Here is a 27,159-nt window from a genome sequence, read left to right as displayed (position 1 = left end):
TTACAATCCTGGTTTACACAAGCAGATTGCACTAAAATGAAAGCTGTCTGTATATAGGCTAACTGTTTAACTTAGTTTCCCACTCATCTTAAAATGTACCTAAGGTAGCCGACCTGCAGACAGTGAGTCTCCTCAGTCGAGGGGGAACAGAGAGCAGGATGAATGATTAACGCTGATGTTTTTGCTCTTCATGCTTACATATTATTACTTTTTTTCACTCAGTATAGTGACGTCAGGAGTAATATTTTTTTTTAATTGACAATTTAGATTTGTTTCCAGTGAGGTATTATTTATATTATGAAGTCACTTTGCCGTTGTAAACATGACTGTTGGGAGATGCCAGTAGAGAGAGAGAGAGAGAAAGAGAGAGAGAGAGAGTGAGTGTCTTATTGGTTACTGTTAATGCCACTTGTTATGCTTATTATGTTTCTGCACTTTGTGTTGTTCCTCAGTCAGATATGTGAACAATATAGATATATATTTTTTATTTCAAATGTAAAACGATAAATTGCATTTGCATTTGTTTAAAATTTGTCATTACCAATAGCTAAAAAAAAAGTTTTCATTAACCTGCTTGCTGCTGAAAATGTCTGGCCCATCAACATTTTTCAATGAATTTGTAATCAAATTACCTTTACAGACATTAGAGAATAGCAGCAATGGTACTGTGTGGAATGGTGCTAGTTAAAATCTCATACATTTATATATTGTGTTATTTGTTAAGCAGGAGTCAAATATATGTTTTACAAATTCCAGATGAGGTGTGTGACTTGGCTGCAGCGTGAATAATGCTTCAGTCAAAACATTATTTTTGCTTAAATCCCTGAGCTCTTGAGAACATGAATTTATGGCCACCAGCAGAGACTAAATGCTATATTCCCTGACCGGGAATCGAACCCGGGCTGCGGCGGTGAGAGCGCCGAATCCTAACCACTAGACCATCAGGGACTTGTCAATGGGCTTTTGAGCCCAGTTTTTCCCGATGTATGATGCAATAGACGAGAAGATTGTGAGCAAATGTGACCATAAATGTAAAATATTGCTCATAATATGCACCTATAATAGCAGCTCAGAATTTAATATTCTAACCAGCAAACAAGCTGTTTTTGATATTTATAGTAATGACACAATAATAGTTTTACCTGTTAAAATGTCTGGTGTGAAAGGGTTCCATTGTTTGTGAATGGTTTTATTTGGAGGCATGAACGACACAGAACGATCTGCACATCCACTCCTTTGTGTTCTTTGATATGTGAATGGAAAATGCTGAAACAAATCTGCCAATATCCAGTGTATGATTTCCATGTGCTTGTAATTTTTAGTTACTAGATAGGGCCAAAGCTATATTCCCTGACCGGGAATCGAACCCGGGCCGCAGCGGTGAGAGCGCCGAATCCTAACCACTAGACCATCAGGGACTTGTCAATGGGCTTTTGAGCCCAGTTTTTCCCGATGTATGATATGTGTCTTTAGGTTCCGTGATTTATGTATCCTAAAGACGTTGATTTGTAAATAGACTTGTTTTCACAGCAGACAATTTGACGTGTCATAGTATGAAAAGCACAGGTATATTTAATAAGATTAATGATAGCTGCATTCCACTTAGGGAAGGCCCTACTTTTGTCCATGCTGGCTATCTGGAGTAGCTTACTGGGAGACGTAATGGAAATGAGCCATTGTTGATGTTACCAGTTTCACCTGTGCTTTTCCTACTGTGACAAGTGAAAATGTCTGGGGTGAAAGAGGTCCATTGTTTATGAATGGTTTTATTTGGAGGCACGAACGATCTGCACATCCACTCCTTTGTGTTCTTTGATATGTGAATGGCAAGTGCTGAAACAAATCTGCCAATATCCAGTGTATGATTTCCGCATGATTTTGGAGTGCAGGTCCCCATGTGCTTGTACTTTTTAGTCACTAGATAAGGCCAAAGCTATATTCCCTGACCGGGAATCGAACCCGGGCCGCGGCGGTGAGAGTGCCGAATCCTAACCACTAGACCATCAGGGACTTGTCAATGGGCTTTTGAGCCCAGTTTTTCCCGATGTATGATATGTGTCTTTAGGTTCCGTGATTTATGTATCCTAAAGACGTTGATTTGTAAATAGACTTGTTTTCACAGCAGACAATTTGACGTGTCATAGTATGAAAAGCACAGGTATATTTAATAAGATTAATGATAGCTGCATTCCACTTAGGGAAGGCCCTACTTTTGTCCATGCTGGCTATCTGGAGTAGCTTACTGGGAGACGTAATGGAAATGAGCCATTGTTGATGTTACCAGTTTCACCTGTGCTTTTCCTACTGTGACAAGTGAAAATGTCTGGGGTGAAAGAGGTCCATTGTTTATGAATGGTTTTATTTGGAGGCACGAACGATCTGCACATCCACTCCTTTGTGTTCTTTGATATGTGAATGGCAAGTGCTGAAACAAATCTGCCAATATCCAGTGTATGATTTCCGCATGATTTTGGAGTGCAGGTCCCCATGTGCTTGTACTTTTTAGTCACTAGATAAGGCCAAAGCTATATTCCCTGACCGGGAATCGAACCCGGGCCGCGGCGGTGAGAGCGCCGAATCCTAACCACTAGACCATCAGGGACTTGTCAATGGGCTTTTGAGCCCAGTTTTTCCCGATGTATGATATGTGTCTACAGGTTCCGTGGTTTATGTATCCTAAAGACGTTGATTTGTAAATAGACTTGTTTCCACAACACACATTTTGACATGTCATAGTATGAAAAGCATAGGTATATTTAATAAGATTAAGAGAGCTGCATTCCTTGTACGGAAGGCCCTGGTATTGGAGACTTAATGGTAATGAGCTATTGTTGATGTTACCAGTTTCACCTGTGCTTTTCCTACTATGACAAGTGAAAATGGTGTGAAGGAGGTTCATTGTTTATGAATGGTTTTATTTGGAGGCATTAATACAGACTAACAGAGAACAATCTGCACATCTACTCCTTTGCGTTCTTTGATATGTGAATGAAAATGGGAATGGAATGTAGGGATGGGATTTGTGCTGCATGCTCCTGTTTTGTTAGAACTGACTTGGACAACTGGGCCAGTGGCGCAATGGATAACGCGTCTGACTACGGATCAGAAGATTCTAGGTTCGACTCCTGGCTGGCTCGGGTAACATTTTACCACAGTTGTGGAGAGAGTTGTGCTGCAATAGATGAGAAGATTGTGAGCAAATGTGACCATAAATGTAAAATATTGCTCATAATATGCACCTATAATAGCAGCTCAGAATCTAATATTCTAACCAGCAAACAAGCTGTATTTGATATTTATAGTAATGACACAATAATAGTTTTGCCTGTTAAAATGTCTGGTGTGAAAGGGTTCCATTGTTTGTGAATGGTTTTATTTGGAGGCACGAACGACACAGAACAATCTGCACATCCACTCCTTTGTGTTCTTTGACATGTGAATGGCAAATGCTGAAACAAATCTGCCAATACCCAGTGTATGATTTCCACGTGCAGGTCCCCATGTGCTTGTAATTTTTAGTTACTAGATAGGGCCAAAGCTATGTTCCCTGACCGGGAATCGAACCCGGGCCGTGGCGGTGAGAGCGCCGAATCCTAACCACTAGACCATCAGGGACTTGTCAATGGGCTTTTGAGCCCAGTTTTTCCCGATGTATAATATGTGTCTAGGTTCCATGGTTTATGCCATGGTTTATGTATCCTAAAGACATTGATTTGTAAATAGACTTCTTTTCACAGCAGACATTTTGACATGTCATAGTATGAAAAGCACAGGTATATTTAATAAGATTAATGTTAGCGGCATTCCACTTAGGGAAGACCCTAGTTTTGTCCATGCTAGCTATCTGGATTAGCTTACTGGGCGACGTAAGGGAAATGAGCCATCGTTGATGTTACCAGTTTCACCTGTGCTTTTCCTACTGTGACAAGTGAAAATGTCTGGGGTGAAAGAGGTCCATTGTTTATGAATGGTTTTATTTGGAGGCACGAACGACACAGAACGATATGCACATCCACTCCTTTGTGATGTGAATGGTAAGTGCTGAAACAAATCTGCCAATATCCAGTGTATCATTTCGGAGTGCAGGTCCCCATGTGCTTGTAATTTTTAGTCAGTAGATAGGGCCAAAGCTATGTTCCCTGACCGGGAATCGAACCCGGGCCGCGGCGGTGAGAGCGCCGAATCCTAACCACTAGACCATCAGGGACTTGTCAATGGGCTTTTGAGCCCAGTTTTTCCCGATGTATAATATGTGTCTAGGTTCCATGGTTTATGTATCCTAAAGATGTTGATTTGTAAATAAACTTGTTTTCACAGCTGACATTTTGACGTGTCATAGTATGAAAAACACAGGTATATTTAATAAGATTAATGATAGCTGCATTCCACTTAGGGAAGGCCCTACTTTTGTCCATGCTGGCTATCTGGAGTAGCTTACTGGGAGACATAATGGAAATGAGCCATCGTTGATGTTACCAGTTTCACCTGTGCTTTTTCTACTGTGACAAGTGAAAATGTCTGGTGTGAAAGAGGTCCATTGTTTATGAATGGTTTTATTTGGAGACACGAACGACACAGAACGATCTGCACATCCACTCCTTTGACATGTGAATGGCAAGTGCTGAAACAAATCTGCCAATATCCAGTATGATTTTGGAGTGCAGGTCCCCATGTGCTTGTAATTTTTAGTCACTAGATAGGGCCAAAGCTATGTTCCCTGACTGGGAATCGAACCCAGGCCGCGGTGGTGAGAGCGCCGAATCCTAACCACTAGACCATCAGGGACTTGTCAATGGGCTTTTGAGCCCAGTTTTTCACGATGTATTTGTGTCTATAGATTCCGTGATTTATGTATCCTAAAGACATTGATTTGTAAATAGACTTCTTTTCACAGCAGACATTTTGACGTGTCATAGTATGAAAAGCACAGGTATATTTAATAAGATTAATGATAGCGGCATTCCACTTAGGGAAGACCCTAGTTTTGTCCATGCTAGCTATCTGGAGTAGCTTACTGGGCGACGTAAGGGAAATGAGCCATCGTTGATGTTACCAGTTTCACCTGTGCTTTTCCTACTGTGACAAGTGAAAATGTCTGGGGTGAAAGAGGTCCATTGTTTATGAATGGTTTTATTTGGAGGCACGAACGACACGCACATCCACTCCTTTGTGTTCTTTGAGATGTGAATGGTAAGTGCTGAAACAAATCTGCCAATATCCAGTGTATGATTTCGGAGTGCAGGTCCCCATGTGCTTGTAATTTTTAGTTACTAGATAGGGCCAAAGCTATGTTCCCTGACCGGGAATCGAACCCAGGCCGCGGCGGTGAGAGCGCCGAATCCTAACCACTAGACCATCAGGGACTTGTCAATGGGCTTTTGAGCCCAGTTTTTCCCGATGTATAATATGTGTCTAGGTTCCATGGTTTATGCCATGGTTTATGTATCCTAAAGACATTGATTTGTAAATAGACCTCTTTTCACAGCAGACATTTTGACGTGTCATAGTATGAAAAGCACAGGTATATTTAATAAGATTAATGATAGCTGCATTCCACTTAGGGAAGGCCCTAGTTTTGTCCATGCTGGCTATCTGGACTAGCTTACTGGGAGACATAATGGAAATGAGCCATCGTTGATGTTACCAGTTTCACCTGTGCTTTTTCTACTGTGACAAGTGAAAATGTCTGGGGTGGAAGAGGTCCATTGTTTATGATTGGTTTTATTTGGAGGCACGAACGACACAGAACGATATGCACATCCACTCCTTTGTGTTCTTTGAGATGTGAATGGTAAGTGCTGAAACAAATCTGCCAATATCCAGTGTATGATTTTGGAGTGCAGGTCCCCATGTGCTTGTAATTTTTAGTTACTAGATAGGGCCAAAGCTATGTTCCCTGACCGGGAATCGAACCCGGGCCGCGGCGGTGAGAGCGCCGAATCCTAACCACTAGACCATCAGGGACTTGTCAATGGGTTTTTGAGCCCAGTTTTTCCCGATGTATAATATGTGTCTAGGTTCCATGGTTTATATATCCTAAAGATGTTGATTTGTAAATAGACTTGTTTTCACAGCAGACATTTTGACGTGTCATAGTATGAAAAGCACAGGTATATTTAATAAGATTAATGATAGCTGCATTCCACTTAGGGAAGGCCCTAGTTTTGTCCATGCTGGCTATCTGGAGTAGCTTACTGGGAGACACAATGGAAATGAGCAATCGTTGATGTTACCAGTTTCACCTGTGCTTTTCCTACTATGACAAGTGAAAATGTCTGGTGTGAAAGAGGTCCATTGTTTATGAATGGTTTTATTTGGAGGCACGACCAACACAGAACGATCTGCACATCCACTCCTTTGTCATGTGAATGGTAAGTGCTGAAACAAATCTGCCAATATCCAGTGTATGATTTCGGAGTGCAGGTCCCCATGTGCTTGTAATTTTTAGTTACTAGATAGGGCCAAAGCTATGTTCCCTGACCGGGAATCGAACCCGGGCCGTGGCGGTGAGAGCGCCGAATCCTAACCACTAGACCATCAGGGACTTGTCAATGGGCTTTTGAGCCCAGTTTTTCCCGATGTATAATATGTGTCTAGGTTCTATGGTTTATGCCATGGTTTATGTATCCTAAAGACATTGATTTGTAAATAGACTTCTTTTCACAGCAGACATTTTGACATGTCATAGTATGAAAAGCACAGGTATATTTAATAAGATTAATGTTAGCGGCATTCCACTTAGGGAAGACCCTAGTTTTGTCCATGCTAGCTATCTGGATTAGCTTACTGGGCGACGTAAGGGAAATGAGCCATCGTTGATGTTACCAGTTTCACCTGTGCTTTTCCTACTGTGACAAGTGAAAATGTCTGGGGTGAAAGAGGTCCATTGTTTATGAATGGTTTTATTTGGAGGCACGAACGACACAGAACGATATGCACATCCACTCCTTTGTGATGTGAATGGTAAGTGCTGAAACAAATCTGCCAATATCCAGTGTATGATTTCGGAGTGCAGGTCCCCATGTGCTTGTAATTTTTAGTCAGTAGATAGGGCCAAAGCTATGTTCCCTGACCGGGAATCGAACCCGGGCCGCGGCGGTGAGAGCGCCGAATCCTAACCACTAGACCATCAGGGACTTGTCAATGGGCTTTTGAGCCCAGTTTTTCCCGATGTATAATATGTGTCTAGGTTCCATGGTTTATGTATCCTAAAGATGTTGATTTGTAAATAAACTTGTTTTCACAGCTGACATTTTGACGTGTCATAGTATGAAAAACACAGGTATATTTAATAAGATTAATGATAGCTGCATTCCACTTAGGGAAGGCCCTACTTTTGTCCATGCTGGCTATCTGGAGTAGCTTACTGGGAGACATAATGGAAATGAGCCATCGTTGATGTTACCAGTTTCACCTGTGCTTTTTCTACTGTGACAAGTGAAAATGTCTGGTGTGAAAGAGGTCCATTGTTTATGAATGGTTTTATTTGGAGACACGAACGACACAGAACGATCTGCACATCCACTCCTTTGACATGTGAATGGCAAGTGCTGAAACAAATCTGCCAATATCCAGTATGATTTTGGAGTGCAGGTCCCCATGTGCTTGTAATTTTTAGTCACTAGATAGGGCCAAAGCTATGTTCCCTGACTGGGAATCGAACCCAGGCCGCGGTGGTGAGAGCGCCGAATCCTAACCACTAGACCATCAGGGACTTGTCAATGGGCTTTTGAGCCCAGTTTTTCACGATGTATTTGTGTCTATAGATTCCGTGATTTATGTATCCTAAAGACATTGATTTGTAAATAGACTTCTTTTCACAGCAGACATTTTGACGTGTCATAGTATGAAAAGCACAGGTATATTTAATAAGATTAATGATAGCGGCATTCCACTTAGGGAAGACCCTAGTTTTGTCCATGCTAGCTATCTGGAGTAGCTTACTGGGCGACGTAAGGGAAATGAGCCATCGTTGATGTTACCAGTTTCACCTGTGCTTTTCCTACTGTGACAAGTGAAAATGTCTGGGGTGAAAGAGGTCCATTGTTTATGAATGGTTTTATTTGGAGGCACGAACGACACGCACATCCACTCCTTTGTGTTCTTTGAGATGTGAATGGTAAGTGCTGAAACAAATCTGCCAATATCCAGTGTATGATTTCGGAGTGCAGGTCCCCATGTGCTTGTAATTTTTAGTTACTAGATAGGGCTAAAGCTATGTTCCCTGACCGGGAATCGAACCCAGGCCGCGGCGGTGAGAGCGCCGAATCCTAACCACTAGACCATCAGGGACTTGTCAATGGGCTTTTGAGCCCAGTTTTTCCCGATGTATAATATGTGTCTAGGTTCCATGGTTTATGCCATGGTTTATGTATCCTAAAGACATTGATTTGTAAATAGACCTCTTTTCACAGCAGACATTTTGACGTGTCATAGTATGAAAAGCACAGGTATATTTAATAAGATTAATGATAGCTGCATTCCACTTAGGGAAGGCCCTAGTTTTGTCCATGCTGGCTATCTGGACTAGCTTACTGGGAGACATAATGGAAATGAGCCATCGTTGATGTTACCAGTTTCACCTGTGCTTTTTCTACTGTGACAAGTGAAAATGTCTGGGGTGGAAGAGGTCCATTGTTTATGATTGGTTTTATTTGGAGGCACGAACGACACAGAACGATATGCACATCCACTCCTTTGTGTTCTTTGAGATGTGAATGGTAAGTGCTGAAACAAATCTGCCAATATCCAGTGTATGATTTTGGAGTGCAGGTCCCCATGTGCTTGTAATTTTTAGTTACTAGATAGGGCCAAAGCTATGTTCCCTGACCGGGAATCGAACCCGGGCCGCGGCGGTGAGAGCGCCGAATCCTAACCACTAGACCATCAGGGACTTGTCAATGGGCTTTTGAGCCCAGTTTTTCCCGATGTATAATATGTGTCTAGGTTCCATGGTTTATGTATCCTAAAGATGTTGATTTGCAAATAAACTTGTTTTCACAGCTGACATTTTGACGTGTCATAGTATGAAAAACACAGGTATATTTAATAAGATTAATGATAGCTGCATTCCACTTAGGGAAGGCCCTACTTTTGTCCATGCTGGCTATCTGGAGTAGCTTACTGGGAGACATAATGGAAATGAGCCATCGTTGATGTTACCAGTTTCACCTGTGCTTTTTCTACTGTGACAAGTGAAAATGTCTGGTGTGAAAGAGGTCCATTGTTTATGAATGGTTTCATTTGGAGGCACGAGCAACACAGAACGATCTGCACATCCACTCCTTTGTGATGTGAATGGTAAGTGCTGAAACAAATCTGCCAATATCCAGTGTATGATTTCGGAGTGCAGGTCCCCATGTGCTTGTAATTTTTAGTTACTAGATAGGGCCAAAGCTATGTTCCCTGACCGGGAATCGAACCCGGGCCGCGGCGGTGAGAGCGCCGAATCCTAACCACTAGACCATCAGGGACTTGTCAATGGGCTTTTGAGCCCAGTTTTTCCCGATGTATGATATGCGTCTGGGTTCCGTGGTTTATGTATCCTAAAGACATTGATTTGTAAATAGACTTCTTTTCACAGCTGACATTTTGACGTGTCATAGTATGAAAAGCACAGGTATATTTAATAAGATTAATGTTAGCGGCATTCCACTTAGGGAAGACCCTAGTTTTGTCCATGTTAGCTATCTGGATTAGCTTACTGGGCGACGTAAGGGAAATGAGCCATCGCTGATGTTACCAGTTTCACCTGTGCTTTTCCTACTGTGACAAGTGAAAATGTCTGGTGTGAAAGAGGTCCATTGTTTATGAATGGTTTTATTTGGAGACACGAACGACACAGAACGATCTGCACATCCACTCCTTTGACATGTGAATGGCAAGTGCTGAAACAAATCTGCCAATATCCGATATGATTTTGGAGTGCAGGTCCCCATGTGCTTGTAATTTTTAGTCACTAGATAGGGCCAAAGCTATGTTCCCTGACCGGGAATCGAACCCGGGCCGCGGCGGTGAGAGCGCCGAATCCTAACCACTAGACCATCAGGGACTTGTCAATGGGCTTTTGAGCCCAGTTTTTCCCGATGTATGATATGCGTCTGGGTTCCGTGGTTTATGTATCCTAAAGACGTTGATTTGTAAATAGACTTGTTTTCACAGCAGACATTTTGACGTGTCATAGTATGAAAAGCACAGGTATATTTAATAAGATTAATGATAGCGGCATTCCACTTAGGGAAGACCCTAGTTTTGTCCATGCTAGCTATCTGGAGTAGCTTACTGGGCGACGTAAGGGAAATGAGCCATCGTTGATGTTACCAGTTTCACCTGTGCTTTTCCTACTGTGACAAGTGAAAATGTCTGGGGTGAAAGAGGTCCATTGTTTATGAATGGTTTTATTTGGAGGCACGAACGACACGCACATCCACTCCTTTGTGTTCTTTGAGATGTGAATGGTAAGTGCTGAAACAAATCTGCCAATATCCAGTGTATGATTTCGGAGTGCAGGTCCCCATGTGCTTGTAATTTTTAGTTACTAGATAGGGCCAAAGCTATGTTCCCTGACCGGGAATCGAACCCAGGCCGCGGCGGTGAGAGCGCCGAATCCTAACCACTAGACCATCAGGGACTTGTCAATGGGCTTTTGAGCCCAGTTTTTCCCGATGTATAATATGTGTCTAGGTTCCATGGTTTATGCCATGGTTTATGTATCCTAAAGACATTGATTTGTAAATAGACCTCTTTTCACAGCAGACATTTTGACGTGTCATAGTATGAAAAGCACAGGTATATTTAATAAGATTAATGATAGCTGCATTCCACTTAGGGAAGGCCCTAGTTTTGTCCATGCTGGCTATCTGGACTAGCTTACTGGGAGACATAATGGAAATGAGCCATCGTTGATGTTACCAGTTTCACCTGTGCTTTTTCTACTGTGACAAGTGAAAATGTCTGGGGTGGAAGAGGTCCATTGTTTATGATTGGTTTTATTTGGAGGCACGAACGACACAGAACGATATGCACATCCACTCCTTTGTGTTCTTTGAGATGTGAATGGTAAGTGCTGAAACAAATCTGCCAATATCCAGTGTATGATTTTGGAGTGCAGGTCCCCATGTGCTTGTAATTTTTAGTTACTAGATAGGGCCAAAGCTATGTTCCCTGACCGGGAATCGAACCCGGGCCGCGGCGGTGAGAGCGCCGAATCCTAACCACTAGACCATCAGGGACTTGTCAATGGGCTTTTGAGCCCAGTTTTTCCCGATGTATAATATGTGTCTAGGTTCCATGGTTTATGTATCCTAAAGATGTTGATTTGCAAATAAACTTGTTTTCACAGCTGACATTTTGACGTGTCATAGTATGAAAAACACAGGTATATTTAATAAGATTAATGATAGCTGCATTCCACTTAGGGAAGGCCCTACTTTTGTCCATGCTGGCTATCTGGAGTAGCTTACTGGGAGACATAATGGAAATGAGCCATCGTTGATGTTACCAGTTTCACCTGTGCTTTTTCTACTGTGACAAGTGAAAATGTCTGGTGTGAAAGAGGTCCATTGTTTATGAATGGTTTCATTTGGAGGCACGAGCAACACAGAACGATCTGCACATCCACTCCTTTGTGATGTGAATGGTAAGTGCTGAAACAAATCTGCCAATATCCAGTGTATGATTTCGGAGTGCAGGTCCCCATGTGCTTGTAATTTTTAGTTACTAGATAGGGCCAAAGCTATGTTCCCTGACCGGGAATCGAACCCGGGCCGCGGCGGTGAGAGCGCCGAATCCTAACCACTAGACCATCAGGGACTTGTCAATGGGCTTTTGAGCCCAGTTTTTCCCGATGTATGATATGCGTCTGGGTTCCGTGGTTTATGTATCCTAAAGACATTGATTTGTAAATAGACTTCTTTTCACAGCTGACATTTTGACGTGTCATAGTATGAAAAGCACAGGTATATTTAATAAGATTAATGTTAGCGGCATTCCACTTAGGGAAGACCCTAGTTTTGTCCATGTTAGCTATCTGGATTAGCTTACTGGGCGACGTAAGGGAAATGAGCCATCGCTGATGTTACCAGTTTCACCTGTGCTTTTCCTACTGTGACAAGTGAAAATGTCTGGTGTGAAAGAGGTCCATTGTTTATGAATGGTTTTATTTGGAGACACGAACGACACAGAACGATCTGCACATCCACTCCTTTGACATGTGAATGGCAAGTGCTGAAACAAATCTGCCAATATCCAATATGATTTTGGAGTGCAGGTCCCCATGTGCTTGTAATTTTTAGTCACTAGATAGGGCCAAAGCTATGTTCCCTGACCGGGAATCGAACCCGGGCCGCGGCGGTGAGAGCGCCGAATCCTAACCACTAGACCATCAGGGACTTGTCAATGGGCTTTTGAGCCCAGTTTTTCCCGATGTATGATATGCGTCTGGGTTCCGTGGTTTATGTATCCTAAAGACGTTGATTTGTAAATAGACTTGTTTTCACAGCAGACATTTTGACGTGTCATAGTATGAAAAGCACAGGTATATTTAATAAGATTAATGATAGCTGCATTCCACTTAGGGAAGGCCCTAGTTTTGTCCATGCTGGCTATCTGGACTAGCTTACTGGGAGACATAATGGAAATGAGCCATCGTTGATGTTACCAGTTTCACCTGTGCTTTTTCTACTGTGACAAGTGAAAATGTCTGGGGTGGAAGAGGTCCATTGTTTATGATTGGTTTTATTTGGAGGCACGAACGACACAGAACGATATGCACATCCACTCCTTTGTGTTCTTTGAGATGTGAATGGTAAGTGCTGAAACAAATCTGCCAATATCCAGTGTATGATTTCGGAGTGCAGGTCCCCATGTGCTTGTAATTTTTAGTTACTAGATAGGGCCAAAGCTATGTTCCCTGACCGGAAATCGAACCCGGGCCGCGGCGGTGAGAGCGCCGAATCCTAACCACTAGACCATCAGGGACTTGTCAATGGGTTTTTGAGCCCAGTTTTTCCCGATGTATAATATGTGTCTAGGTTCCATGGTTTATATATCCTAAAGATGTTGATTTGTAAATAGACTTGTTTTCACAGCAGACATTTTGACGTGTCATAGTATGAAAAGCACAGGTATATTTAATAAGATTAATGATAGCTGCATTCCACTTAGGGAAGGCCCTAGTTTTGTCCATGCTAGCTATCTGGATTAGCTTACTGGGCGACGTAAGGGAAATGAGCCATCGTTGATGTTACCAGTTTCACCTGTGCTTTTCCTACTGTGACAAGTGAAAATGTCTGGTGTGAAAGAGGTCCATTGTTTATGAATGGTTTTATTTGGAGGCACGAACGACACAGAACGATATGCACATCCACTCCTTTGTGATGTGAATGGTAAGTGCTGAAACAAATCTGCCAATATCCAGTGTATGATTTCGGAGTGCAGGTCCCCATGTGCTTGTAATTTTTAGTCAGTAGATAGGGCCAAAGCTATGTTCCCTGACCGGGAATCGAACCCGGGCCGCGGCGGTGAGAGCGCCGAATCCTAACCACTAGACCATCAGGGACTTGTCAATGGGCTTTTGAGCCCAGTTTTTCCCGATGTATAATATGTGTCTAGGTTCCATGGTTTATGTATCCTAAAGATGTTGATTTGTAAATAAACTTGTTTTCACAGCTGACATTTTGACGTGTCATAGTATGAAAAACACAGGTATATTTAATAAGATTAATGATAGCTGCATTCCACTTAGGGAAGGCCCTACTTTTGTCCATGCTGGCTATCTGGAGTAGCTTACTGGGAGACATAATGGAAATGAGCCATCGTTGATGTTACCAGTTTCACCTGTGCTTTTTCTACTGTGACAAGTGAAAATGTCTGGTGTGAAAGAGGTCCATTGTTTATGAATGGTTTTATTTGGAGACACGAACGACACAGAACGATCTGCACATCCACTCCTTTGACATGTGAATGGCAAGTGCTGAAACAAATCTGCCAATATCCAGTATGATTTTGGAGTGCAGGTCCCCATGTGCTTGTAATTTTTAGTCACTAGATAGGGCCAAAGCTATGTTCCCTGACTGGGAATCGAACCCAGGCCGCGGTGGTGAGAGCGCCGAATCCTAACCACTAGACCATCAGGGACTTGTCAATGGGCTTTTGAGCCCAGTTTTTCACGATGTATTTGTGTCTATAGATTCCGTGATTTATGTATCCTAAAGACATTGATTTGTAAATAGACTTCTTTTCACAGCAGACATTTTGACGTGTCATAGTATGAAAAGCACAGGTATATTTAATAAGATTAATGTTAGCGGCATTCCACTTAGGGAAGACCCTAGTTTTGTCCATGCTAGCTATCTGGATTAGCTTACTGGGCGACGTAAGGGAAATGAGCCATCGCTGATGTTACCAGTTTCACCTGTGCTTTTCCTACTGTGACAAGTGAAAATGTCTGGTGTGAAAGAGGTCCATTGTTTATGAATGGTTTTATTTGGAGACACGAACGACACAGAACGATCTGCACATCCACTCCTTTGACATGTGAATGGCAAGTGCTGAAACAAATCTGCCAATATCCAGTATGATTTTGGAGTGCAGGTCCTCATGTGCTTGTAATTTTTAGTCACTAGATAGGGCCAAAGCTATGTTCCCTGACTGGGAATCGAACCCAGGCCGCGGCGGTGAGAGCGCCGAATCCTAACCACTAGACCATCAGGGATTTGTCAATGGGCTTTTGAGCCCAGTTATTCGCGATGTATGATATTTGTGTATTGGTTCCGTGATTTATGTGTCCTAAAGACGTTGATTTGTAAATAGACTTGTTTTCACAGCAGACATTTTGACGTGTCATGGTATGAAAAGCACAGGTATGTTTAATAAGATTAATGATAGCTGCATTCCACTTAGGGAAGGCCCTACTTTTGTCCATGCTGGCTATCTAGAGTAGCTTACTGGGAGACATAATGGAAATGAGCCATCGTTGATGTTACCAGTTTCACCTGTGCTTTTCCTACTGTGACAAGTGGAAATGTCTGGTGTGAAAGAGGTCCATTGTTTATGAATGGTTTTATTTGGAGACACGAACGACCTGCACATCCACTCCTTTGACATGTGAATGGCAAATGCTGAAACAAATCTGCCAATATCCAGTGTATGATTTCTGCATTGTTTTGGAGTGCAGGTCCCCATGTGCTTGTAATTTTCAGTTACTAGATAGGGCCAATGCTATGTTCCCTGACCGGGAATCGAACCCGAGCCGCGGCGGTGAGAGCGCTGAATCCTAACCACTAGACCATCAGGGACTTGTCAATGGGCTTTTGAGCCCAGTTTTTCACGATGTATATGTGTCTATAGATTCCGTGATTTATGTATCCTAAAGACATTGATTTGTAAATAGACTTCTTTTCACAGCAGACATTTTGACGTGTCATAGTATGAAAAGCACAGGTATATTTAATAAGATTAATGATAGCGGCATTCCACTTAGGGAAGACCCTAGTTTTGTCCATGCTAGCTATCTGGAGTAGCTTACTGGGCGACGTAAGGGAAATGAGCCATCGTTGATGTTACCAGTTTCACCTGTGCTTTTCCTACTGTGACAAGTGAAAATGTCTGGGGTGAAAGAGGTCCATTGTTTATGAATGGTTTTATTTGGAGGCACGAACGACACGCACATCCACTCCTTTGTGTTCTTTGAGATGTGAATGGCAAGTGCTGAAACAAATCTGCCAATATCCAGTGTATGATTTCGGAGTGCAGGTCCCCATGTGCTTGTAATTTTTAGTTACTAGATAGGGCCAAAGCTATGTTCCCTGACCGGGAATCGAACCCAGGCCGCGGCGGTGAGAGCGCCGAATCCTAACCACTAGACCATCAGGGACTTGTCAATGGGCTTTTGAGCCCAGTTTTTCCCGATGTATAATATGTGTCTAGGTTCCATGGTTTATGCCATGGTTTATGTATCCTAAAGACATTGATTTGTAAATAGACCTCTTTTCACAGCAGACATTTTGACGTGTCATAGTATGAAAAGCACAGGTATATTTAATAAGATTAATGATAGCTGCATTCCACTTAGGGAAGGCCCTAGTTTTGTCCATGCTGGCTATCTGGACTAGCTTACTGGGAGACATAATGGAAATGAGCCATCGTTGATGTTACCAGTTTCACCTGTGCTTTTTCTACTGTGACAAGTGAAAATGTCTGGGGTGGAAGAGGTCCATTGTTTATGATTGGTTTTATTTGGAGGCACGAACGACACAGAACGATATGCACATCCACTCCTTTGTGTTCTTTGAGATGTGAATGGTAAGTGCTGAAACAAATCTGCCAATATCCAGTGTATGATTTTGGAGTGCAGGTCCCCATGTGCTTGTAATTTTTAGTTACTAGATAGGGCCAAAGCTATGTTCCCTGACCGGGAATCGAACCCGAGCCGCGGCGGTGAGAGCGCCGAATCCTAACCACTAGACCATCAGGGACTTGTCAATGGGCTTTTGAGCCCAGTTTTTCCCGATGTATAATATGTGTCTAGGTTCCATGGTTTATGTATCCTAAAGATGTTGATTTGCATATAAACTTGTTTTCACAGCTGACATTTTGACGTGTCATAGTATGAAAAACACAGGTATATTTAATAAGATTAATGATAGCTGCATTCCACTTAGGGAAGGCCCTACTTTTGTCCATGCTGGCTATCTGGAGTAGCTTACTGGGAGACATAATGGAAATGAGCCATCGTTGATGTTACCAGTTTCACCTGTGCTTTTTCTACTATGACAAGTGAAAATGTCTGGTGTGAAAGAGGTCCATTGTTTATGAATGGTTTTATTTGGAGGCATGACCAACACAGAACGATCTGCACATCCACTCCTTTGTGATGTGAATGGTAAGTGCTGAAACAAATCTGCCAATATCCAGTGTATGATTTTGGAGTGCAGGTCCCCATGTGCTTGTAATTTTTAGTTACTAGATAGGGCCAAAGCTATGTTCCCTGACCGGGAATCGAACCCGGGCCGCGGCGGTGAGAGCGCCGAATCCTAACCACTAGACCATCAGGGACTTGTCAATGGGCTTTTGAGCCCAGTTTTTCCCGATGTATGATATGCGTCTGGGTTCCGTGGTTTATGTATCCTAAAGACATTGATTTGTAAATAGACTTCTTTTCACAGCAGACATTTTGACATGTCATAGTATGAAAAGCACAGGTATATTTAATAAGATTAATGTTAGCGGCATTCCACTTAGGGAAGACCCTAGTTTTGTCCATGCTAGCTATCTGGATTAGCTTACTGGGCGACGTAAGGGAAATGAGCCATCGTTGATGTTACCAGTTTCACCTGTGCTTTTCCTACTGTGACAAGTGAAAATGTCTGGGGTGAAAGAGGTCCATTGTTTATGAATGGTTTTATTTGGAGGCACGAACGACACAGAACGATATGCACATCCACTCCTTTGTGATGTGAATGGCAAGTGCTGAAACAAATCTGCCAATATCCAGTGTATGATTTCGGAGTGCAGGTCCCCATGTGCTTGTAATTTTTAGTCACTAGATAGGGCCAAAGCTATGTTCCCTGACCGGGAATCGAACCCAGGCCGCGGCGGTGAGAGCGCCGAATCCTAACCACTAGACCATCAGGGACTCGTCAATGGGCTTTTGAGCCCAGTTTTTCCCGATGTATAATATGTGTCTAGGTTCCATGGTTTATGTATCCTAAAGATGTTGATTTGCAAATAAACTTGTTTTCACAGCTGACATTTTGACGTGTCATAGTATGAAAAACACAGGTATATTTAATAAGATTAATGATAGCTGCATTCCACTTAGGGAAGGCCCTACTTTTGTCCATGCTGGCTATCTGGAGTAGCTTACTGGGAGACATAATGGAAATGAGCCATCGTTGATGTTACCAGTTTCACCTGTGCTTTTTCTATTATGACAAGTGAAAATGTCTGGTGTGAAAGAGGTCCATTGTTTATGAATGGTTTTATTTGGAGGCATGACCAACACAGAACGATCTGCACATCCACTCCTTTGTGATGTGAATGGTAAGTGCTGAAACAAATCTGCCAATATCCAGTGTATGATTTCGGAGTGCAGGTCCCCATGTGCTTGTAATTTTTAGTTACTAGATAGGGCCAAAGCTATGTTCCCTGACCGGGAATCGAACCCGGGCCGCGGCGGTGAGAGCGCCGAATCCTAACCACTAGACCATCAGGGACTTGTCAATGGGCTTTTGAGCCCAGTTTTTCACGATGTATGATATGCGTCTGGGTTCCGTGGTTTATGTATCCTAAAGACATTGATTTGTAAATAGACTTCTTTTCACAGCAGACATTTTGACATGTCATAGTATGAAAAGCACAGGTATATTTAATAAGATTAATGTTAGCGGCATTCCACTTAGGGAAGACCCTAGTTTTGTCCATGCTAGCTATCTGGATTAGCTTACTGGGCGACGTAAGGGAAATGAGCCATCGTTGATGTTACCAGTTTCACCTGTGCTTTTCCTACTGTGACAAGTGAAAATGTCTGGGGTGAAAGAGGTCCATTGTTTATGAATGGTTTTATTTGGAGGCACGAACGACACAGAACGATATGCACATCCACTCCTTTGTGATGTGAATGGTAAGTGCTGAAACAAATCTGCCAATATCCAGTGTATGATTTCGGAGTGCAGGTCCCCATGTGCTTGTAATTTTTAGTCACTAGATAGGGCCAAAGCTATGTTCCCTGACCGGGAATCGAACCCGGGCCGCGGCGGTGAGAGCGCCGAATCCTAACCACTAGACCATCAGGGACTTGTCAATGGGCTTTTGAGCCCAGTTTTTCCCGATGTATAATATGTGTCTAGGTTCCATGGTTTATGTATCCTAAAGATGTTGATTTGTAAATAAACTTGTTTTCACAGCTGACATTTTGACGTGTCATAGTATGAAAAACACAGGTATATTTAATAAGATTAATGATAGCTGCATTCCACTTAGGGAAGACCCTAGTTTTGTCCATGCTGGCTATCTGGACTAGCTTACTGGGAGACATAATGGAAATGAGCCATCGTTGATGTTACCAGTTTCACCTGTGCTTTTTCTACTGTGACAAGTGAAAATGTCTGGGGTGGAAGAGGTCCATTGTTTATGAATGGTTTTATTTGGAGGCATGACCAACACAGAACGATCTGCACATCCACTCCTTTGTGATGTGAATGGTAAGTGCTGAAACAAATCTGCCAATATCCAGTGTATGATTTCGGAGTGCAGGTCCCCATGTGCTTGTAATTTTTAGTTACTAGATAGGGCCAAAGCTATGTTCCCTGACCGGGAATCGAACCCGGGCCGCGGCGGTGAGAGCGCCGAATCCTAACCACTAGACCATCAGGGACTTGTCAATGGGCTTTTGAGCCCAGTTTTTCACGATGTATGATATGCGTCTGGGTTCCGTGGTTTATGTATCCTAAAGACATTGATTTGTAAATAGACTTCTTTTCACAGCAGACATTTTGACATGTCATAGTATGAAAAGCACAGGTATATTTAATAAGATTAATGTTAGCGGCATTCCACTTAGGGAAGACCCTAGTTTTGTCCATGCTAGCTATCTGGATTAGCTTACTGGGCGACGTAAGGGAAATGAGCCATCGTTGATGTTACCAGTTTCACCTGTGCTTTTCCTACTGTGACAAGTGAAAATGTCTGGGGTGAAAGAGGTCCATTGTTTATGAATGGTTTTATTTGGAGGCACGAACGACACAGAACGATATGCACATCCACTCCTTTGTGATGTGAATGGTAAGTGCTGAAACAAATCTGCCAATATCCAGTGTATGATTTCGGAGTGCAGGTCCCCATGTGCTTGTAATTTTTAGTCAGTAGATAGGGCCAAAGCTATGTTCCCTGACCGGGAATCGAACCCGGGCCGCGGCGGTGAGAGCGCCGAATCCTAACCACTAGACCATCAGGGACTTGTCAATGGGCTTTTGAGCCCAGTTTTTCCCGATGTATAATATGTGTCTAGGTTCCATGGTTTATGTATCCTAAAGATGTTGATTTGTAAATAAACTTGTTTTCACAGCTGACATTTTGACGTGTCATAGTATGAAAAACACAGGTATATTTAATAAGATTAATGATAGCTGCATTCCACTTAGGGAAGGCCCTACTTTTGTCCATGCTGGCTATCTGGAGTAGCTTACTGGGAGACATAATGGAAATGAGCCATCGTTGATGTTACCAGTTTCACCTGTGCTTTTTCTACTGTGACAAGTGAAAATGTCTGGTGTGAAAGAGGTCCATTGTTTATGAATGGTTTTATTTGGAGACACGAACGACACAGAACAATCTGCACATCCACTCCTTTGACATGTGAATGGCAAGTGCTGAAACAAATCTGCCAATATCCAGTATGATTTTGGAGTGCAGGTCCCCATGTGCTTGTAATTTTTAGTCACTAGATAGGGCCAAAGCTATGTTCCCTGACTGGGAATCGAACCCAGGCAGCGGTGGTGAGAGCGCCGAATCCTAACCACTAGACTATCAGGGATTTGTCAATGGGCTTTTGAGCCCAGTTATTCGCGATGTATGATATGTGTGTATTGGTTCCGCGATTTATGTATCCTAAAGACGTTGATTTGTAAATAGACTTGTTTTCACAGCAGACATTTTGACGTGTCATGGTATGAAAAGCACAGGTATGTTTAATAAGATTAATGATAGCTGCATTCCACTTAGGGAAGGCCCTGCTTTTGTCCATGCTGGCTATCTAGAGTAGCTTACTGGGAGACATAATGGAAATGAGCCATCGTTGATGTTACCAGTTTCACCTGTGCTTTTCCTACTGTGACAAGTGGAAATGTCTGGTGTGAAAGAGGTCCATTGTTTATGAATGGTTTTATTTGGAGACACGAACGACCTGCACATCCACTCCTTTGACATGTGAATGGCAAATGCTGAAACAAATCTGCCAATATCCAGTGTATGATTTCTGCATTGTTTTGGAGTGCAGGTCCCCATGTGCTTGTAATTTTCAGTTACTAGATAGGGCCAATGCTATGTTCCCTGACCGGGAATCGAACCCGAGCCGCGGCGGTGAGAGCGCCGAATCCTAACCACTAGACCATCAGGGACTTGTCAATGGGCTTTTGAGCCCAGTTTTTCACGATGTATATGTGTCTATAGATTCCGTGATTTATGTATCCTAAAGACATTGATTTGTAAATAGACTTCTTTTCACAGCAGACATTTTGACGTGTCATAGTATGAAAAGCACAGGTATATTTAATAAGATTAATGATAGCGGCATTCCACTTAGGGAAGGCCCTAGTTTTGTCCATGCTAGCTATCTGGAGTAGCTTACTGGGCGACGTAAGGGAAATGAGCCATCGTTGATGTTACCAGTTTCACCTGTGCTTTTCCTACTGTGACAAGTGAAAATGTCTGGGGTGAAAGAGGTCCATTGTTTATGAATGGTTTTATTTGGAGGCACGAACGACACGCACATCCACTCCTTTGTGTTCTTTGAGATATGAATGGTAAGTGCTGAAACAAATCTGCCAATATCCAGTGTATGATTTCGGAGTGCAGGTCCCCATGTGCTTGTAATTTTTAGTTACTAGATAGGGCCAAAGCTATGTTCCCTGACCGGGAATCGAACCCAGGCCGCGGCGGTGAGAGCGCCGAACCCTAACCACTAGACCATCAGGGACTTGTCAATGGGCTTTTGAGCCCAGTTTTTCCCGATGTATAATATGTGTCTAGGTTCCATGGTTTATGCCATGGTTTATGTATCCTAAAGACATTGATTTGTAAATAGACCTCTTTTCACAGCAGACATTTTGACGTGTCATAGTATGAAAAGCACAGGTATATTTAATAAGATTAATGATAGCTGCATTCCAGTTAGGCAAGGCCCTAGTTTTGTCCATGCTGGCTATCTGGACTAGCTTACTGGGAGACATAATGGAAATGAGCCATCGTTGATGTTACCAGTTTCACCTGTGCTTTTTCTACTGTGACAAGTGAACATGTCTGGGGTGGAAGAGGTCCATTGTTTATGATTGGTTTTATTTGGAGGCACGAACGACACAGAACGATATGCACATCCACTCCTTTGTGTTCTTTGAGATGTGAATGGTAAGTGCTGAAACAAATCTGCCAATATCCAGTGTATGATTTTGGAGTGCAGGTCCCCATGTGCTTGTAATTTTTAGTTACTAGATAGGGCCAAAGCTATGTTCCCTGACCGGGAATCGAACCCGAGCCGCGGCGGTGAGAGCGCCGAATCCTAACCACTAGACCATCAGGGACTTGTCAATGGGCTTTTGAGCCCAGTTTTTCCCGATGTATAATATGTGTCTAGGTTCCATGGTTTATGTATCCTAAAGATGTTGATTTGTAAGTAAACTTGTTTTCACAGCTGACATTTTGACGTGTCATAGTATGAAAAACACAGGTATATTTAATAAGATTAATGATAGCTGCATTCCACTTAGGGAAGGCCCTACTTGTGTCCATGCTGGCTATCTGGAGTAGCTTACTGGGAGACATAATGGAAATGAGCCATCGTTGATGTTACCAGTTTCACCTGTGCTTTTTCTACTGTGACAAGTGAAAATGACTGGTGTGAAAGAGGTCCATTGTTTATGAATGGTTTCATTTGGAGGCACGAGCAACACAGAACGATCTGCACATCCACTCCTTTGTCATGTGAATGGTAAGTGCTGAAACAAATCTGCCAATATCCAGTGTATGATTTCGGAGTGCAGGTCCCCATGTGCTTGTAATTTTTAGTTACTAGATAGGGCCAAAGCTATGTTCCCTGACCGGGAATCGAACCCGGGCCGCGGCGGTGAGAGCGCCGAATCCTAACCACTAGACCATCAGGGACTTGTCAATGGGCTTTTGAGCCCAGTTTTTCCCGATGTATGATATGCGTCTGGGTTCCGTGGTTTATGTATCCTAAAGACAGTGATTTGTAAATAGACTTCTTTTCACAGCAGACATTTTGACGTGTCATAGTATGAAAAGCACAGGTATATTTAATAAGATTAATGTTAGCTGCATTCCACTTAGGGAAGACCCTAGTTTTGTCCATGCTGGCTATCTGGACTAGCTTACTGGGAGACATAATGGAAATGAGCCATCGTTGATGTTACCAGTTTCACCTGTGCTTTTTCTACTGTGACAAGTGAAAATGTCTGGGGTGGAAGAGGTCCATTGTTTATGACTGGTTTTATTTGGAGGCACGAACGACACAGAACGATATGCACATCCACTCCTTTGTGTTCTTTGAGATGTGAATGGTAAGTGCTGAAACAAATCTGCCAATATCCAGTGTATGATTTTGGAGTGCAGGTCCCCATGTGCTTGTAATTTTTAGTTACTAGATAGGGCCAAAGCTATGTTCCCTGACCGGGAATCGAACCCGGGCCGCGGCGGTGAGAGCGCCGAATCCTAACCACTAGACCATCAGGGACTTGTCAATGGGTTTTTGAGCCCAGTTTTTCCCGATGTATAATATGTGTCTAGGTTCCATGGTTTATATATCCTAAAGATGTTGATTTGTAAATAGACTTCTTTTCACAGCAGACATTTTGACGTGTCATAGTATGAAAAGCACAGGTATATTTAATAAGATTAATGATAGCTGCATTCCACTTAGGGAAGGCCCTAGTTTTGTCCATGCTGGCTATCTGGAGTAGCTTACTGGGAGACACAATGGAAATGAGCAATCGTTGATGTTACCAGTTTCACCTGTGCTTTTCCTACTATGACAAGTGAAAATGTCTGGTGTGAAAGAGGTCCATTGTTTATGAATGGTTTTATTTGGAGGCACGACCAACACAGAACGATCTGCACATCCACTCCTTTGTGATGTGAATGGTAAGTGCTGAAACAAATCTGCCAATATCCAGTGTATGATTTTGGAGTGCAGGTCCCCATGTGCTTGTAATTTTTAGTTACTAGATAGGGCCAAAGCTATGTTCCCTGACCGGGAATCGAACCCGGGCCGCGGCGGTGAGAGCGCCGAATCCTAACCACTAGACCATCAGGGACTTGTCAATGGGCTTTTGAGCCCAGTTTTTCCCAATGTATAATATGTGTCTAGGTTCCATGGTTTATGTATCCTAAAGATGTTGATTTGTAAATAAACTTGTTTTCACAGCTGACATTTTGACGTGTCATAGTATGAAAAACACAGGTATATTTAATAAGATTAATGATAGCTGCATTCCACTTAGGGAAGGCCCTACTTTTGTCCATGCTGGCTATCTGGAGTAGCTTACTGGGAGACATAATGGAAATGAGCCATCGTTGATGTTACCAGTTTCACCTGTGCTTTTTCTACTGTGACAAGTGAAAATGACTGGTGTGAAAGAGGTCCATTGTTTATGAATGGTTTCATTTGGAGGCACGAGCAACACAGAACGATCTGCACATCCACTCCTTTGTCATGTGAATGGTAAGTGCTGAAACAAATCTGCCAATATCCAGTGTATGATTTCGGAGTGCAGGTCCCCATGTGCTTGTAATTTTTAGTTACTAGATAGGGCCAAAGCTATGTTCCCTGACCGGGAATCGAACCCGGGCCGCGGCGGTGAGAGCGCCGAATCCTAACCACTAGACCATCAGGGACTTGTCAATGGGCTTTTGAGCCCAGTTTTTCCCGATGTATGATATGCGTCTGGGTTCCGTGGTTTATGTATCCTAAAGACAGTGATTTGTAAATAGACTTCTTTTCACAGCAGACATTTTGACGTGTCATAGTATGAAAAGCACAGGTATATTTAATAAGATTAATGTTAGCTGCATTCCACTTAGGGAAGACCCTAGTTTTGTCCATGCTGGCTATCTGGACTAGCTTACTGGGAGACATAATGGAAATGAGCCATCGTTGATGTTACCAGTTTCACCTGTGCTTTTTCTACTGTGACAAGTGAAAATGTCTGGGGTGGAAGAGGTCCATTGTTTATGACTGGTTTTATTTGGAGGCACGAACGACACAGAACGATATGCACATCCACTCCTTTGTGTTCTTTGAGATGTGAATGGTAAGTGCTGAAACAAATCTGCCAATATCCAGTGTATGATTTTGGAGTGCAGGTCCCCATGTGCTTGTAATTTTTAGTTACTAGATAGGGCCAAAGCTATGTTCCCTGACCGGGAATCGAACCCGGGCCGCGGCGGTGAGAGCGCCGAATCCTAACCACTAGACCATCAGGGACTTGTCAATGGGTTTTTGAGCCCAGTTTTTCCCGATGTATAATATGTGTCTAGGTTCCATGGTTTATATATCCTAAAGATGTTGATTTGTAAATAGACTTGTTTTCACAGCAGACATTTTGACGTGTCATAGTATGAAAAGCACAGGTATATTTAATAAGATTAATGATAGCTGCATTCCACTTAGGGAAGGCCCTAGTTTTGTCCATGCTGGCTATCTGGAGTAGCTTACTGGGAGACACAATGGAAATGAGCAATCGTTGATGTTACCAGTTTCACCTGTGCTTTTCCTACTATGACAAGTGAAAATGTCTGGTGTGAAAGAGGTCCATTGTTTATGAATGGTTTTATTTGGAGGCACGACCAACACAGAACGATCTGCACATCCACTCCTTTGTGATGTGAATGGTAAGTGCTGAAACAAATCTGCCAATATCCAGTGTATGATTTTGGAGTGCAGGTCCCCATGTGCTTGTAATTTTTAGTTACTAGATAGGGCCAAAGCTATGTTCCCTGACCGGGAATCGAACCCGGGCCGTGGCGGTGAGAGCGCCGAATCCTAACCACTAGACCATCAGGGACTTGTCAATGGGCTTTTGAGCCCAGTTTTTCCCAATGTATAATATGTGTCTAGGTTCCATGGTTTATGTATCCTAAAGATGTTGATTTGTAAATAAACTTGTTTTCACAGCTGACATTTTGACGTGTCATAGTATGAAAAACACAGGTATATTTAATAAGATTAATGATAGCTGCATTCCACTTAGGGAAGGCCCTACTTTTGTCCATGCTGGCTATCTGGAGTAGCTTACTGGGAGACATAATGGAAATGAGCCATCGTTGATGTTACCAGTTTCACCTGTGCTTTTTCTACTGTGACAAGTGAAAATGACTGGTGTGAAAGAGGTCCATTGTTTATGAATGGTTTCATTTGGAGGCACGACCAACACAGAACGATCTGCGCATCCACTCCTTTGTGTTCTTTGACATGTGAATGGCAAATGCTGAAAGACATCTGCCAATATCCAGTATGATTTTGGAGTGCAGGTCCCCATGTGCTTGTAATTTTTAGTCACTAGATAGGGCCAAAGCTATGTTCCCTGACTGGGAATCGAACCCAGGCCGCGGTGGTGAGAGCGCCGAATCCTAACCACTAGACTATCAGGGATTTGTCAATGGGCTTTTGAGCCCAGTTATTCGCGATGTATGATATGTGTGTATTGGTTCCGCGATTTATGTATCCTAAAGACGTTGATTTGTAAATAGACTTGTTTTCACAGCAGACATTTTGACGTGTCATGGTATGAAAAGCACAGGTATGTTTAATAAGATTAATGATAGCTGCATTCCACTTAGGGAAGGCCCTGCTTTTGTCCATGCTGGCTATCTAGAGTAGCTTACTGGGAGACATAATGGAAATGAGCCATCGTTGATGTTACCAGTTTCACCTGTGCTTTTCCTACTGTGACAAGTGGAAATGTCTGGTGTGAAAGAGGTCCATTGTTTATGAATGGTTTTATTTGGAGACACGAACGACCTGCACATCCACTCCTTTGACATGTGAATGGCAAATGCTGAAACAAATCTGCCAATATCCAGTGTATGATTTCTGCATTGTTTTGGAGTGCAGGTCCCCATGTGCTTGTAATTTTCAGTTACTAGATAGGGCCAATGCTATGTTCCCTGACCGGGAATCGAACCCGAGCCGCGGCGGTGAGAGCGCCGAATCCTAACCACTAGACCATCAGGGACTTGTCAATGGGCTTTTGAGCCCAGTTTTTCACGATGTATATGTGTCTATAGATTCCGTGATTTATGTATCCTAAAGACATTGATTTGTAAATAGACTTCTTTTCACAGCAGACATTTTGACGTGTCATAGTATGAAAAGCACAGGTATATTTAATAAGATTAATGATAGCGGCATTCCACTTAGGGAAGGCCCTA

At 42.7% G+C, this 27,159-nt stretch overlaps 1 protein-coding gene and 40 non-coding genes across 41 annotated transcripts in view; 2 read left to right on the top strand and 39 right to left on the bottom strand.

Moving 5' to 3' along the window:
- The window catches only part of eogt (EGF domain-specific O-linked N-acetylglucosamine (GlcNAc) transferase), a 75,643-nt gene that overhangs the window by 6,024 nt on the left and 42,460 nt on the right, over positions 1–27,159 (top strand). The window lies entirely within an intron of this gene.
- On the bottom strand, positions 877–948 carry trnae-cuc (transfer RNA glutamic acid (anticodon CUC)). The gene has a single exon. It is a non-coding gene; the product is annotated as a tRNA-Glu (tRNA).
- Positions 1,347–1,418, bottom strand: trnae-cuc (transfer RNA glutamic acid (anticodon CUC)). The gene has a single exon. It is a non-coding gene; the product is annotated as a tRNA-Glu (tRNA).
- trnae-cuc (transfer RNA glutamic acid (anticodon CUC)) lies at positions 2,531–2,602 on the bottom strand. Its single transcript has one exon. It is a non-coding gene; the product is annotated as a tRNA-Glu (tRNA).
- On the top strand, positions 3,065–3,137 carry trnar-acg (transfer RNA arginine (anticodon ACG)). Its single transcript has one exon. It is a non-coding gene; the product is annotated as a tRNA-Arg (tRNA).
- On the bottom strand, positions 3,544–3,615 carry trnae-cuc (transfer RNA glutamic acid (anticodon CUC)). The gene has a single exon. It is a non-coding gene; the product is annotated as a tRNA-Glu (tRNA).
- Positions 4,136–4,207, bottom strand: trnae-cuc (transfer RNA glutamic acid (anticodon CUC)). The gene has a single exon. It is a non-coding gene; the product is annotated as a tRNA-Glu (tRNA).
- Positions 4,714–4,785, bottom strand: trnae-cuc (transfer RNA glutamic acid (anticodon CUC)). The gene has a single exon. It is a non-coding gene; the product is annotated as a tRNA-Glu (tRNA).
- trnae-cuc (transfer RNA glutamic acid (anticodon CUC)) lies at positions 5,292–5,363 on the bottom strand. Its single transcript has one exon. It is a non-coding gene; the product is annotated as a tRNA-Glu (tRNA).
- trnae-cuc (transfer RNA glutamic acid (anticodon CUC)) lies at positions 5,893–5,964 on the bottom strand. The gene has a single exon. It is a non-coding gene; the product is annotated as a tRNA-Glu (tRNA).
- On the bottom strand, positions 6,473–6,544 carry trnae-cuc (transfer RNA glutamic acid (anticodon CUC)). Its single transcript has one exon. It is a non-coding gene; the product is annotated as a tRNA-Glu (tRNA).
- Positions 7,065–7,136, bottom strand: trnae-cuc (transfer RNA glutamic acid (anticodon CUC)). The gene has a single exon. It is a non-coding gene; the product is annotated as a tRNA-Glu (tRNA).
- trnae-cuc (transfer RNA glutamic acid (anticodon CUC)) lies at positions 7,643–7,714 on the bottom strand. Its single transcript has one exon. It is a non-coding gene; the product is annotated as a tRNA-Glu (tRNA).
- trnae-cuc (transfer RNA glutamic acid (anticodon CUC)) lies at positions 8,221–8,292 on the bottom strand. The gene has a single exon. It is a non-coding gene; the product is annotated as a tRNA-Glu (tRNA).
- Positions 8,822–8,893, bottom strand: trnae-cuc (transfer RNA glutamic acid (anticodon CUC)). Its single transcript has one exon. It is a non-coding gene; the product is annotated as a tRNA-Glu (tRNA).
- Positions 9,402–9,473, bottom strand: trnae-cuc (transfer RNA glutamic acid (anticodon CUC)). The gene has a single exon. It is a non-coding gene; the product is annotated as a tRNA-Glu (tRNA).
- trnae-cuc (transfer RNA glutamic acid (anticodon CUC)) lies at positions 9,980–10,051 on the bottom strand. The gene has a single exon. It is a non-coding gene; the product is annotated as a tRNA-Glu (tRNA).
- On the bottom strand, positions 10,559–10,630 carry trnae-cuc (transfer RNA glutamic acid (anticodon CUC)). The gene has a single exon. It is a non-coding gene; the product is annotated as a tRNA-Glu (tRNA).
- Positions 11,160–11,231, bottom strand: trnae-cuc (transfer RNA glutamic acid (anticodon CUC)). The gene has a single exon. It is a non-coding gene; the product is annotated as a tRNA-Glu (tRNA).
- trnae-cuc (transfer RNA glutamic acid (anticodon CUC)) lies at positions 11,740–11,811 on the bottom strand. The gene has a single exon. It is a non-coding gene; the product is annotated as a tRNA-Glu (tRNA).
- Positions 12,318–12,389, bottom strand: trnae-cuc (transfer RNA glutamic acid (anticodon CUC)). Its single transcript has one exon. It is a non-coding gene; the product is annotated as a tRNA-Glu (tRNA).
- trnae-cuc (transfer RNA glutamic acid (anticodon CUC)) lies at positions 13,487–13,558 on the bottom strand. The gene has a single exon. It is a non-coding gene; the product is annotated as a tRNA-Glu (tRNA).
- trnae-cuc (transfer RNA glutamic acid (anticodon CUC)) lies at positions 14,065–14,136 on the bottom strand. The gene has a single exon. It is a non-coding gene; the product is annotated as a tRNA-Glu (tRNA).
- On the bottom strand, positions 14,642–14,713 carry trnae-cuc (transfer RNA glutamic acid (anticodon CUC)). Its single transcript has one exon. It is a non-coding gene; the product is annotated as a tRNA-Glu (tRNA).
- Positions 15,803–15,874, bottom strand: trnae-cuc (transfer RNA glutamic acid (anticodon CUC)). Its single transcript has one exon. It is a non-coding gene; the product is annotated as a tRNA-Glu (tRNA).
- Positions 16,404–16,475, bottom strand: trnae-cuc (transfer RNA glutamic acid (anticodon CUC)). The gene has a single exon. It is a non-coding gene; the product is annotated as a tRNA-Glu (tRNA).
- Positions 16,984–17,055, bottom strand: trnae-cuc (transfer RNA glutamic acid (anticodon CUC)). Its single transcript has one exon. It is a non-coding gene; the product is annotated as a tRNA-Glu (tRNA).
- Positions 17,564–17,635, bottom strand: trnae-cuc (transfer RNA glutamic acid (anticodon CUC)). The gene has a single exon. It is a non-coding gene; the product is annotated as a tRNA-Glu (tRNA).
- trnae-cuc (transfer RNA glutamic acid (anticodon CUC)) lies at positions 18,144–18,215 on the bottom strand. Its single transcript has one exon. It is a non-coding gene; the product is annotated as a tRNA-Glu (tRNA).
- Positions 18,724–18,795, bottom strand: trnae-cuc (transfer RNA glutamic acid (anticodon CUC)). The gene has a single exon. It is a non-coding gene; the product is annotated as a tRNA-Glu (tRNA).
- trnae-cuc (transfer RNA glutamic acid (anticodon CUC)) lies at positions 19,304–19,375 on the bottom strand. Its single transcript has one exon. It is a non-coding gene; the product is annotated as a tRNA-Glu (tRNA).
- trnae-cuc (transfer RNA glutamic acid (anticodon CUC)) lies at positions 19,884–19,955 on the bottom strand. The gene has a single exon. It is a non-coding gene; the product is annotated as a tRNA-Glu (tRNA).
- Positions 21,045–21,116, bottom strand: trnae-cuc (transfer RNA glutamic acid (anticodon CUC)). The gene has a single exon. It is a non-coding gene; the product is annotated as a tRNA-Glu (tRNA).
- trnae-cuc (transfer RNA glutamic acid (anticodon CUC)) lies at positions 22,224–22,295 on the bottom strand. Its single transcript has one exon. It is a non-coding gene; the product is annotated as a tRNA-Glu (tRNA).
- Positions 22,804–22,875, bottom strand: trnae-cuc (transfer RNA glutamic acid (anticodon CUC)). Its single transcript has one exon. It is a non-coding gene; the product is annotated as a tRNA-Glu (tRNA).
- Positions 23,393–23,464, bottom strand: trnae-cuc (transfer RNA glutamic acid (anticodon CUC)). The gene has a single exon. It is a non-coding gene; the product is annotated as a tRNA-Glu (tRNA).
- On the bottom strand, positions 23,973–24,044 carry trnae-cuc (transfer RNA glutamic acid (anticodon CUC)). Its single transcript has one exon. It is a non-coding gene; the product is annotated as a tRNA-Glu (tRNA).
- trnae-cuc (transfer RNA glutamic acid (anticodon CUC)) lies at positions 24,553–24,624 on the bottom strand. Its single transcript has one exon. It is a non-coding gene; the product is annotated as a tRNA-Glu (tRNA).
- On the bottom strand, positions 25,142–25,213 carry trnae-cuc (transfer RNA glutamic acid (anticodon CUC)). The gene has a single exon. It is a non-coding gene; the product is annotated as a tRNA-Glu (tRNA).
- On the bottom strand, positions 25,722–25,793 carry trnae-cuc (transfer RNA glutamic acid (anticodon CUC)). Its single transcript has one exon. It is a non-coding gene; the product is annotated as a tRNA-Glu (tRNA).
- Positions 26,892–26,963, bottom strand: trnae-cuc (transfer RNA glutamic acid (anticodon CUC)). The gene has a single exon. It is a non-coding gene; the product is annotated as a tRNA-Glu (tRNA).

This window comes from Epinephelus lanceolatus, chromosome 1 (genome assembly GCF_041903045.1).
Source record: "Epinephelus lanceolatus isolate andai-2023 chromosome 1, ASM4190304v1, whole genome shotgun sequence".
NCBI classification, from domain to species: Eukaryota; Metazoa; Chordata; class Actinopteri; order Perciformes; family Serranidae; genus Epinephelus; species Epinephelus lanceolatus.
This window is presented reverse-complemented; position numbering and strand designations above follow the sequence as displayed.